At 39.1% G+C, this 13192-nt stretch overlaps 1 protein-coding gene across 1 annotated transcript in view; it reads right to left on the bottom strand.

Annotated features, from left to right (window-relative positions):
* Positions 1–13192, bottom strand: part of LOC124149613 — a 29929-nt gene that overhangs the window by 5842 nt on the left and 10895 nt on the right. Inside the window, exon 3 of the mRNA XM_046521315.2 lies at positions 11012–11112. The gene's annotated coding sequence lies outside the window, so the exon portion shown is untranslated. The remainder of the gene's footprint in view (positions 1–11011; positions 11113–13192) is intronic.

Below are 13192 nucleotides of genomic sequence, written 5' to 3'. Positions count from 1 at the left end.
TGCCAGCTCGTTGTCAACAGATATTTTCCAAACATTTTCATGTTTTTAATCAAGGTGCTCATGTGATTTGATGCACTTCGCGATCTAAGACCCGTTTTATCACAATATAGATCTTGATTATGGATCAGATCTTCTTGTCAAATGCAAGTGATGGAATCTGGTCAACAGGAGAGGCTTAGAAGGGACATAACTCATAAAAGCCACTGGTGGCGCTACGATTGAGCCCAGGAATTCCAGCCAAGTTTGGCAAGGGTGGAAACTGGACTTTTAATGTCAGTTAACTCTCTTGCCTAGGGAAGATGACCATTTCCTGAATGCCCCAAACTCCCCCATCAGAAACATGAACAATGAACCATTTTAGCTATACATCAGGTGACAGGTGACCACACATGCCCAAAGCAGTACAGATTTGAAACAGAAAGTCCCATGCCTCTAGCAACCTTACTCACAAGGTTATAAGCATGTCTGTCACACAGATCACTTCCGATGGGGAAAACAAAGCAAACAATATCCAAAGAAGAACTTTGAAACAGAAAGGACCATGCTTCTAGGTACTTAATGACCTTGACCTTGAACATCAACCATCAACTGCCTAGAGATCATGTATGTAAAGTTTCGTCAAATTCCAATCATAAATGCTCAAGATATTGGGTATTCACAGGGGATTACAAGGTCCAGTCTCCCCTAGTATAGCTTTATTTGCAGCAAACTTTCCAACAGCAAGAAATCTTTTAAAATATGATGCATGAACCTCTTCAATTTCTTCAAATACCTCGTGCCCCAAAGCTCTGCACCATATACAAAAATTGGTGATAATTTAAAAAAAAAAAGTATACTGTTGAAAATGTAACATACTTGTTTTCTTTAAATAATTTATAGATTGGGAGTGGAGCTTTCTTGGCCAGAGCAGCAAGACATTTGCAGGCCATTGACCAATTTAACTGCGAGGAAAACATTAAATCTAAATATTCATACTAGGAAACAACTCTCATATTTACATTACGAAATGACCATTTTTCCTTTTGTGCAACTTTACCACCATTTCTAAATACAACTACATGTAAATATGACTTTATGACTAGGTTAAGTTCAAGCCTAGCCCCCAAGTGTCACAAAACTGCTGTAAAGCATTCGGCTGCTTTTGTAGACCATTCACTGTGTAAGAAAACATAACTATATCATCAGCAAATATAAGTAAGAGTAGATCCTTAATTTCTTGCGTTAAAAATATCCCATTACTGTATTTCTCATAAATAGCATAAACAAGTTCATTTATAAAGAAAATGAAAAGTAGTGGACTCAGGATGCAGCCTTGTTGCACACCTGATGTGGTATTAAATGTCTCTGTCGTACAAAAGTTAGTTTTCATGCATATGCATGACTCATAGTCATACATGCTCCTTAAAATTAAATGCATCACATACTTTAGTCTAGATCACATACTTTGTTTACCCTCTGATATGTGTAAATTGGCATGGTTTCGGTGGCCAAGAGCTATGAATAGACAATGCCTTATAGAAAATGGTTAAATGTAGCATATGTTATATTTGGGGTTACAATTTACACTTATCAGAGGGGTACACAGAGTATGCGATCTTGACTATCAGTTGACAGACTTTCATTTCTGTGGAAGCCTCGGTGAATGAGTCGGTTAGATCGCTGACTCTCTGTGCTGGCCTCTACTCAAGACAAGAATTTGTACTTCACTAAGGAAGTGTTATCCTAAATATAACATGCAACATTTGACCACTTTCTAAAGGGCATAGTCTATTCATACAAATGGACTACATGTAAAAACTGGCTCTGACTAGGGCTGGGACGGGTAACTCGGGTACCCGGGTCGGTTGGGTACTTAGTAGGACCCGGGTACCCACAGGACTACCCGGACCTGTGGTTAGTCACGTGATATATTATTTTATGACAAAAAAGTATCTAGAACTCTATGGTTACACTACAAGTCACAAATGTTAACATTACTTCTGATTTTTCATATCTTTGAATAAAGATATAACTGAGTGTATGCATGACCAGATTGTTAATACATGTATCTAGATATGTTTTGCCAGTGCTATGGTAACAAAATGCCCAATCGGACATTTTGTACCTATCTCTTGAGACCTACAGTGGTGTAGGGTCGGGTAATAGGAGGGTGGGAACCGGGGTAGTAAATTCGGGCTCGTACCAGCCCTAGCTCTGACCGTTAGTCCATGAAAAATGACATCATTTACACATTCATGTGAACTGTTTTGTTGCCATGGTTTCTAGATAATCATCCCATGCTGCACCTGATCTTCACATTAACCTTGTGTTCACCCAGCCTCAACAGTAGAAGCAAATAGTGCTAAATCATGCACTTCATTAATTATTTATCTGGCGTAACTGCGAAATTTTTATTGAGCCATAAAAAAAGACTACTTTACATCGTACCCAAACACATGCAGCTTGAGTATAATGGGTATTTGAATTGTTAATATCCACGCAGAAAGAGCCCAGGCTATGATTGTGGAACGCAAGTCAACCGAGACTCTACTTCTGAAGCTGACATTCACAAACTGACTCACATCATTAAAGCATAATAGCATTGCCACAAATTGTATTTTCACTTTCAATAATTCTTAATATCATTCCAATTTTTACTATTTCTTCATTCTACTAAAATTGCATATAAATGATAAACATTAAATTGATTGAGGTAAATTTCCTTCTTAAAAATAAATCCACATGAATTTATGAAAAATGCAGGATCTTGAAATGAAAAATCGCTGATGACTTTGTAAGCATACTTGTATAGTAAAGGAAGAATGAAACAAGTTTCAAATAAAAATAACATTAAAGTTGATGAGAACTTCATCTACATATTACTGTACTGTCACAGAGCTTGAGAAGATTTTATCCTCATCAACGCTTCAATATATCAAGAGTTATTTCCCCTTGACCATATCGTTGCCATAAGTGGGTATCTGTGGTTTTGTTTGTTTTGTTTTGTTTGTTTGTTTGTTGTTTAATCCCACACTCAGCAAAATTCCAGCTATATGACAGCAGGTGTAAATAATCGAGTCTGGACCAGACAATAAATTGATTGACATCATGAGCATCGATCAACGCAATTGAGATACGATGACATGCATGAACCAAGTCTGCAAGCCTGACCACCGATCCGTTAGTTGTCTCTTACAACATGTATAGTCGCCTGTTATGGCAAGCATGGGTTGGTGAAGACCTATTCTACCCCGGATCTTCCACTTACCATACCGTGTATTTGCGGCTGAGAAATGGCAAGGTATGCAGTTGCATACAAAATCAACAGACAAAATAATGAGCACATATTAATTACCAGAGCTCCAGATAAGCCGCGTATGTGCGGAAAATACGCATCAGAAATGCAGAAATAGGCAGTAAAATAAAATCCAAGCGTATCAAATACGCAACGAACATTACAGATATGCTACAAAAATAAAACTTGTGCGTATCATCAAAATATTGTGAAGTAACCTGCGTATTCGATTAGCAAATCAGCAACTTATTTTGAAATTATAACGGGCATTCCGTCAACCTTGCCAAACTCCACGATGACACTTACATCATGATCATTTGCCATCACACTTTCTTGTGGAAGAATCGTGGTATCATCCTATAAAGCTCTCGAACCCACACGACACCAGTTTGCAGGGACTAGATGAATAGTGTTTTTAAATATTTAACTTGAATACCCACATGTGTAAAAACTAGCGGGTAACAGAAATTTGAATACCCATAAGAATTACTGATACCCAATGATTTTAAAATGCATGGGTAAAATACCCACAACACCAAAAGCTTATCTGGACCTCTGTATTAAGAGTTACATCAGAGTTACAAACGAAGCATGTTAGTCAAGGTGTCCCTGTGATATCCCAATGTTAATAGTTAAAGATTGAGTCAGTCCCTAGATTCACATACTACACAAGGAAACCACCAGGATCCCTGCACCAAACACTGCTGGTACATCTTCCCAAATACACTGCCATACTCATCAGTCTGTACTGAAGACATTCCCTTTAAGGCTTGCACGAACATGAGCGTGTATTGGAAAGGCTTAAATTTAAATGGCGAGTTGGATAGAACTGATAGAAATAGACTTAATACCACGTCACACTTACATTTCACAACCACCACCATGAAGACCATAATTTGCCATTCTCTAGGTTAAACAATCACCTAATGTGACAATAAAGCTAATTATAGAAGTGCCTTTAATAAATCCAGCAAACTAACCACGATAAATGTTGTCTTGCTCAGTGGGTGACCACATGAAATGTTAAACCATTGAAACAGCTTCAATAGAAAATGAACATGTTATTAATGGCAACGCTTCTGATAGAATATTATTAGGCAATGATAAATTAATTATTAGAATTTCATGCCTGCCTGCCTTACTACAAAACACCCAGACTCACATTATCTTGTGACTTCCAAGTATCTACAGACAAAAAGAAATGCCATGTGTGTACCGGTATTTCTATATTTGAGGTGAGGTGAAATGGGGTTTAACGTTGTGTCCAAGATTATTGTACTTACATAGCGACGCACATGCATGTGTGTGTGCTGCTTGTACTAGTCCGACTGATGCCGATTTATAGTGCTAGCTAACTGAGATGCCATACTACAGTTTAACATGAATACCCCACTCAGACACAGTTTACTGACTCCGAGCCGACCAGGCCTTGTTTTAGCCAGACAGGGTAACAACATGTACAATCTTTTAATGTCTTTTGGTATGACGCGGCCAGGGATCGAACCCTGTACTTCTTCTCTTTGGGCGGATGCTCTACCACTAGACCACGGTGGCGGGCCTTTTATATTGGACAAAATCCACCTGGTATGTAGACCAAATCATTTCTGTCACATCCTTCAACAGCAACCGTTAATGTGCACATCTGCCTCAAATAGTTTGTTCAAAAGAAATAAAATATATATAATGAATGCCCCCTGCCTCTCAGTTTTGAAAAGTTTGGATGAAAATCTAATAATTAAGAAATGGCAAAATTATCTTCAACATGTTCAATGGGCAAGGCAACCAATATTTTGACAGTTTTGTCATTGCTGCCAGATACATTTTCTCATAATGTCATAACAGTTTTTCATTATATATGTATACTTGAGACTCATAAATATCACAGGAAGATTAGAACTGGGGAAAAAACAAAAAACAAAAACAAAACAACAAACCGCTTAAAATTTCTTTAAAAAATGTCTATGAAAAATAAAATTAATTATTGCTGCCTTACACAGGGGTTCACATGCAAGCAAGCACCCTGCCATATCCCATAATCCCCTTCTTAATTGACTCCATTCGGCATTTTATATCCGCTCCACCAACTACAAGTAAACACCCTGCAGATTACCCAGTGTCGTATGTAAGCCATATTGTGCTGTATATTCAGATCAGGCACTATTACACTGTACCCCTGCATAAAACAAAATAGCATATCGGGAGAGTCGCGTAAGGGGGAGCACTCCGCACAATGGGTAATATTGAGATTTGAGTGAGACATATTATGTCAGCATCACACTGACACTGATGGGGGTTAAAGGCCAGTGGCAGGCGATACTCCGAGAAGTATATGCTATTCAGACGACAAAATTGAATCAGTAATTTCAATTCAGGCAAAAAGCTTCAGGACTTTGGGCTTCATATATATTCATTAGTTTTGATGGGAGCGAGGTCTGTGCCTCAGGATATGAGAGGTAAATTATCTCAAATGGTTTGAGCTCTGTCAACGAAATGACATTTTTCTGTATGTTTTACAAAAATATTTTATTTTATTCTGCACTCCTGCTGAAGAAGGCATTTGTTAAATCATATTGGCAGATATTTTGAAAAAAAGAACATATGTATTTATATTTTCAAATATAGTGAACATTGTAAACAGATTAGCTAAAACATGTGAAGGAAATAAAAAACATTTACAGTGTTTGAAATAGGTCAAGTCATCATGGTCATTGTCCGAAAGGAGGGCTACTCTTACGCATGACAGTGTATTACACCTGAATCTGAATTATAACAAACAGGTAATTTTGACAAGTTTAGTAGTTTGATAGAATAACAGTTTTGGAAGACTCATATTGAACAGAAAATAACCAGGTTATTCACTTGGGGTGACTATTGGTCTGGAAATCACTATTGCGATAACTATTGATATTGAAAAAAACTATTGCGATAACTATTGATATTGGAGCAGACTGAGGATGATGGGGTGTTAGCTGCCTTTGCTAATCATGCTAATTTCCTTGTTGATCCAGTCAAAAAATTTCTTGTTCAAAGTCAGCCGCCATTTTGGTTTGAGAATGAAGGGACCTCAGCCAGCGATTGTTTCGCTTGCAAGCAGCTAAAAGTTAGCGCATTTTTGTAAGGCGAATCGCTATACATCGCCTGCAAGCGATTGGAGTTTTACAAGGCATCCCTGCTAACAGCTTCAGTAGCAGAGCCATTAGTGATCTCATTTGATTGTGACGTCATGGTAACCAATGACATCACAATGGTCTGCAAAAGCATTGTGATGCAATTTCATTGCAGCGATATCTACAATGTAGATATCGCTTGATCTCACCAAAGCCATATCTCCTGTGGGAGCCAGGTTTTGGATGATAAATAACTAAGTTATGATAGTTGTAGCCCTTACAGAATCATTTTGTGGTTCGGAGACCTGGGCCCACTTGCACAAAGCGATCTTAGCGCTAAGATGATCGTAACTCCCATACTTTAACATAGGCTTACAAAAGTCTTAGCGCTAAGATCGCTTTGTGCAAGTGGTTGTGTTGTCAGGGAGCTTGAAGCAACTACCAGTCTTTCTAGAAAGATATTTCTGGCCATCATCTCAGGGCAATTGTTCGAAATAGAAAAAAAATCCCGATACATTCATAGATAAAACACGACCAAAAAAGCCCCTGCCCGTGGGACGTTCAATTTAATCCAGTGCTAGAGATGAGTATCTGGACGAACACATGTTGGCTAACAAGACACCTGAAGGTAAAACTCATTAAAAGTTCCCATATTGTGATGAGCTGATAGCTTAGTGATAATACTACACATATGCCTACCATCAAAGAAGGACACTCAAACTTCAATCACCAGCATTGTCCTCAACATGCTGAAGGCGTAGGCCCCACCTTAAATTATCAACAATTTTCACATTTCTTTGTGATGCAAGTTTGGATTATTTTGCTTTGTTTTGTGGGCATAAAAAACAAGCGACAACTTGGAACAGGTAAAGCATTGCTTAGGGCACATGTTTTTTTTCCAACGCCCAAAATTTATACCAAGATTGATAAAAGGACCCAATATGTGTTTTATATGCAAATAAGTGATGTATCCTGAGGTATAACATGAGTGAGTGAGTGAGTGAGTGAGTGAGTGAGTGAGTGAGTGAGTGTTTATTTGTTGCTTTGCCGCAGTTTAACATGAATACCCCACTCAGACACAGTATACCGACTCTGAGCCGAACAGTCCTTGTTTTAGCCCCTTAATGCCAAGCGCCAGGCAGGGTAGCAACAAGTTTAATCTTTCAACATCCTTTGGTATGATACGGCTGGTGATCGAACCCCTGACCGTCCTCACTCCGGGCAGACGCTCTATCACTAGAACACGAAAGGCGATCTCAAGCATACAGATCAATGTAAACCCTACTTGAAGCTAGTGTTCAAAGGAACACTCCTAACAACATACTGCTCAATCTAAAAAGAAGACTACAGATACTGAACACTGAACAAACACGTGGAGATCTTACCACGACAGAAGTTCAATTGACTTTCCATCAGGTGAGCTAAACTTAACACCTAATCACGATCTGTTCCAATATTTTTAAAAGTGAAAAAATGAAAACAAAGGCATATATATTGTTTCTGCTTGATAACTATTAGTTCTGTAAACTTAGGGCTAGGTTTGATCTTTGTTTTGCATTCTTACAACAACAAAAAAAGTAAAAAAAACCAAGGTAAAAAAACAAGTAAAAAAACAATTAGAACCCACGATGGAAGTGTACCTGGTAACTCGAAGGTTACACTATGAATTATTGAGCTAAAACTGGCATCATTCAAAACTAGAAAACTACTGATGTCCCAGGAAACCCTGTATCCATGACGACTTATTGTAATTTGGGTGATCATGACCTATCTAAACTCTTCACTTCCTGATGGAGAGACATAAATCCTGGACCGCAGGATCCTTGAGATGTCCGATGAATGACGTCTGCTGACGGACATGCTACCACACGACAAACACTCTCTGCCTGGCACAAAGAAGGAAACGGACATGCCTGTCAGCCTGCATACATTATGACTAACGACATAACCAACCACATCCAAGACACTTTGACCTGATGGGAACAGGATTTGCATATGCCTTTTCAAGGGTTTTCAAGGCTTCCTCAAACTTCAAGGCCATGCAAAGTTAAATATTCCCTGTGTCTGTTGGCTAAAATCCTGTCACACCTGACCAATCAAACACCATCCTTCACATGGACAGACATGGTATGCTTTACGGCTGGGAAGGGGTAACTCGGGTACTCAAGACAATACTAGAATTTTTACTTCACTAAGGAAGTGTTATCCTAAATATAACATGCAACATTTAACCACTTTCTACAGGGCATAGTCTATTCATACAAATGGACCATGTGCAGATACAGAGGGGGGTGCGGGGGTGCGCACCCGCCCTTTCTTTTTCGAAAAAAAATCTTTATTTCTGTATAAATTACCACCAAAGACAATATATAGATCTTAATTGTGCACCCCCTCTTTTCAAAAAAGCTGTATCCGCCCATGTGGACTACATGTAAAAATTGGCTCTGACTAGGGCTGGGACGGGTAACTCAGGTACCCGGGTCGGGTGGGTACCCACAGGACCACCTGGACCCGTGGTTAGTCACGAGATATATCACGCTCAACCACTGGACCATGGAGGCGAGATTTCATTTCAAAGCAGTTAGTCAATGAGACAAACAAACAAAGCCAAACCAACTTGATTAATATGAACAGCACTATCTAAAAGTCTACAGATGTACAAGCCTTTTTTCCTTCACCTTTAATCCAGCACATCATGTTAAGAGGAGGAGACAATATATGGTCTGTGTGATAAGAGGGTGATAATTCTCATACCTTGTGACAACTTAATCCAATCAAGTTAAACCAGGACTAGAAAAGTGATGACCTTAACTCGAAATTCCTGTGTTAATAATCAGACGAAAGTGTGGTGTGGTTCGTGGAGGTAGAGAGGGCCGTTCTATCTGAGTCGGGGGTAAAGTAAATAACGTAACATCAAACAACCTCTTTGATGGCTCCTCTGAAAGTTGCATTATTTGATTAACGTTATCAGTGTTATTTGACGTAACTTGTACGTAACGTGGAAAATGTGAGATGGGTTATAAATCGGTGTTTACCATACAGAACATGAAAATAAAAAAAAAAAAAACTTCTACGTACTTCAACGACCTGGTCTGTTCTTAAATGAATAAATTATTATTTTTCTTTGCCCAGAGAATTCCTCCATGAGTGATGTAACATGATTAGCTCAACCATACCAGTGTTTGATGTGTTAACGATGCCCGAGTCATGGTGATTGTCCAGTCTCATTAAAATCAGAATTTTTTGCCCATATGATGCCTGTGTGTAAGTGAGATCTGAGGGCAGCTCTAGAGGTCACGTCCGGCAAACCCTGCGTGAAATTTTACCGCCCAATCTAAATGAAGGATGCAAGGTTTCTTGAGCCAATCAGCTGTCAGCTTTCTAATGCTGTTTGGCTTCATTTCCAGGGGTAGAATCTAACATATTTAGTCCACTAGTCCTTATTATGATAACATATAGCAAAACCCTTAAAAATGGCAAATTTCTACAAGTCCTTATGATACCTTAACTACTGGCCAGTTTGGCAAGGACTACAGGACTAGTGCCAATTTCTAACACTGATTTCTCTATCACCTCGATTCAGAATCTCAACTAAAGAAACTCAACTGAGAAAAAAAATATTCCCTCGATAATACACTTTTGGGAGATGCCATACTGCTCAGAAATGACAGGGTGTAGCATGGGCTTTAATCTTTTCCTTCAGAACTGCCCATTTATGTTCATTTTCAAGATACAAATCCAAATAGGCTGCTCTCAAAGTTCTGCTGGGTTGTACCGAGAACTGAGAACCCTCATCACTGATGCGGACTCCTATGAAGGGCTTCGGACCCTTATGCAGAGAGGTATCATATGGGAGTATACGATTATTAAACAAATGTTTGTCCATTGGAGTTTGTCATCAAATTCACACAAGTTCAAAACCAAACCATAAAACAAATTTCCAATTATTAGGATCCAAACCTTTTTTCTCATGTGGAACTACTCAAGGAAAGTGAGTAAGTGAGTGAGTGAGTGAGTGAGTGAGTGAGTGAGTGAGTGAGTGAGTGAGTGAGTGAGTGAGTGAGTGAGTGAGTGAGTGAGTGAGTGAGTGAGTGAGTGAGTGAGTGAGTGAGTGAGTGAGTGAGTGAGTGAGTGAGTGAGTGAGTGAGTGAGTGAGTGAGTGAGTGATGGTTTTAGCAATATTCCAGCAATATCCTGGTCACTTGACACCAGAAATAGGCTTCACACATTGTACCAGGGTTCACTCTGGAATTTTCTGACATGGGCCCTATATCTGAATATTTCATATAATCCAGAGGTACACCCACACTTGCCCAAACAGCAAAATGTTAAAATGCCCAATTGTATTTGAAAATGTGGGCCTTTTTTCAAATTTAAGGGCTAAAAGCACAAGGCCCCACCCTAGAAGTATCCCTGGTACCCATATGGGGACTCAAACCTGAGACTTTAGAATGACGAGTGAGCACCTTACCATGTCAACCACTAGTCTACCCCACTGCCCCTCGTCAAGGACAGAATGTTTACAGCACACCAACATTCCTGTTCCATCCAGCCTAGCTTGTATGTAAGTTGGAGCACAGCCAGTACTATATATAAGTATGATGATTCCAGACATAAGTAAATTACTCACCGGTAATGATGTAATTATGCAAATCAGGCAGGTATCAATCAGGCAAGAGCAAGTTCAACCTTTGCAGGGGGTAGAATTTCCTCGCCTTCTTGAAAGTCCTCCTGTGAAACAAAGACACGCAATAAGTATGGAACACACACAGAGAAAATGTTGTAATATAACCTAGACTTGATTAGTCCTGATTATCACTGATTATGGTGATTATGGTGATAGCAATCAAATGACAAAAAATAGTAATTAAATATACAACTGAATGTGTTTTAACAAGATGCCCATAGAACTTTGTTCTTATCAGAGCTCCTTTGTTTGTTTGTTTGCTTGTTTGTTGTTTAACGCCGCACTCAGCAATATTCCAGCTATATGACTGGGGTCTGTAAATAATTGAGTCTGGACAAGACAATCCAGTGATTGACATCATGAGCATCAAACCACACAATTGGGATACGATGACATGCATCAACCAAGTCAGCGAGTCTGACCACCCAATCCGGTTAGTCGCCTCTTACGACAAGCATGGGTTGCTAGGGGCCTTTTCTCTTACCCAGAATTCCCATGGGTTGGTCACCCATTTGAATTTGAAACAACGGTGAAATGACCTCTTATGACAAACTCCTCCCTACACAACACACTGTATGTCTCTTATAACAAACCCATTGTGATTCTGAGTAAGTTAGTCTCAGGCAACTGATGATGGTTGTAAGAGATGACCAAATGGATTGGGTGGTCAGTGTGATTGTGTGTCATACCCCAATGGCGTGGATCGCTGCTCACAATATTAACCACTGAATTGTCTAGTCCAGACTCGACTATATACAGACTGCCATCATATAGCTGGAATATTGCTAACTGTGACATTAAACAACAAATATACAATCAAACACACAACATCAGGAAACATGTACTGGTATCAGTCCAGCTAAATCACCACTCATCACACAACAATAAACGGGCAATGTATTCTCTCTGTTTCCGTCTTCAGTAAAATGTCCTACAACTAGGTCTGCATCGATACACTTTGTTACTTATCTTGAGGATACGTCTGTCAGAAAACTTTTCATGAAAACACGTATAGTCTGCCTATTTCAATGGTCACAATGGTGAAATAAACACGATGCATATGAATATATTTCTGTAACAGGATATTATATATATAGTTTTTAGGAATATAGTTTTAGCTTTTCATTCAAGTAGTTGTATATTTTCATTTATTGTAGCATAAGATGTATATGCTTGGGTTAAGAGTCCAAACGGTTGGTCCATTTCAATGAAGGGTGTGAGTGGGTGACAAAGGAACAGGAATAGACTAACCTGTCTACCTTTCAATAAAATAGACCAACCGCTTGGACTCTTATTGGAGCAGGGTGCTTTATATGGTGAATACGGTTATATTTATTTTGCTGTTACCACAGTTTCAACATCAAAGCTGTGGTAGCTCTATGCTTCTCAACTGTTTAATATCAATAGGCTTATCATGCTTATAGTCAGCATTACACCATGTGCACTGATATTCAGCACCGGTTTTATATTACATGTATAACAAAAACTTACATAACAAGAGCACCCCACCAAAATACACCAATAACCAATAAAAAAACCCGAACTACCAACCCTGTTTTTTAATTGGCTGAAAACGGCAACATACTGTTCTGGGGCTAAGTGAGCAAAAGATCAGGCTATGTCTACAAACATTGATTGAGCAACCAAGGGTCGACGTTGTGAGCATAAATCCATAATGTCAGGAAATACTGACTGTGACAAATTATACAAGAATAAATTCATTAAGCATGATGCACCCTTCCCCCTTATTGTATTCTCACAAGCTTCATCCTTTTCTGCCAACGTTAAGTGTGAAAACACCCTAGTGTCTGCTTACTGTTGAATGGTACAACATGTGAAGCCCATTTCTGGTGTCCCCCGCCGTGATATTGCTGGAATATTGCTAAAAACGGCATAAAACCAAACTCACTCACTACTGTTGAATGTCTCCCCAGTGGACTTTGCACTTATATAGGGATGTGGATGCACGTTTGTGTGAGTGGCTGCTGTTACTAGTCCAGACTTACAAGTTACATTGATTTTAAAGTGCTAGCTTACTGAGCTACCATGAGTTTAACATAAATAACCCCACTCAGACACAGTATACTGACTCCGAGACAACCAGTCCTTGTTTCAGCCCCTTAA

This window comes from Haliotis rufescens, unplaced genomic scaffold (assembly GCF_023055435.1).
Source record: "Haliotis rufescens isolate VD_foot unplaced genomic scaffold, xgHalRufe1.0.p SCAF_7, whole genome shotgun sequence".
In the NCBI taxonomy this organism is placed as follows: Eukaryota; Metazoa; Mollusca; class Gastropoda; order Lepetellida; family Haliotidae; genus Haliotis; species Haliotis rufescens.
The sequence above is the reverse complement of the archived record's forward strand: the minus strand, read 5'-3'. Positions and strand labels throughout refer to the sequence as shown.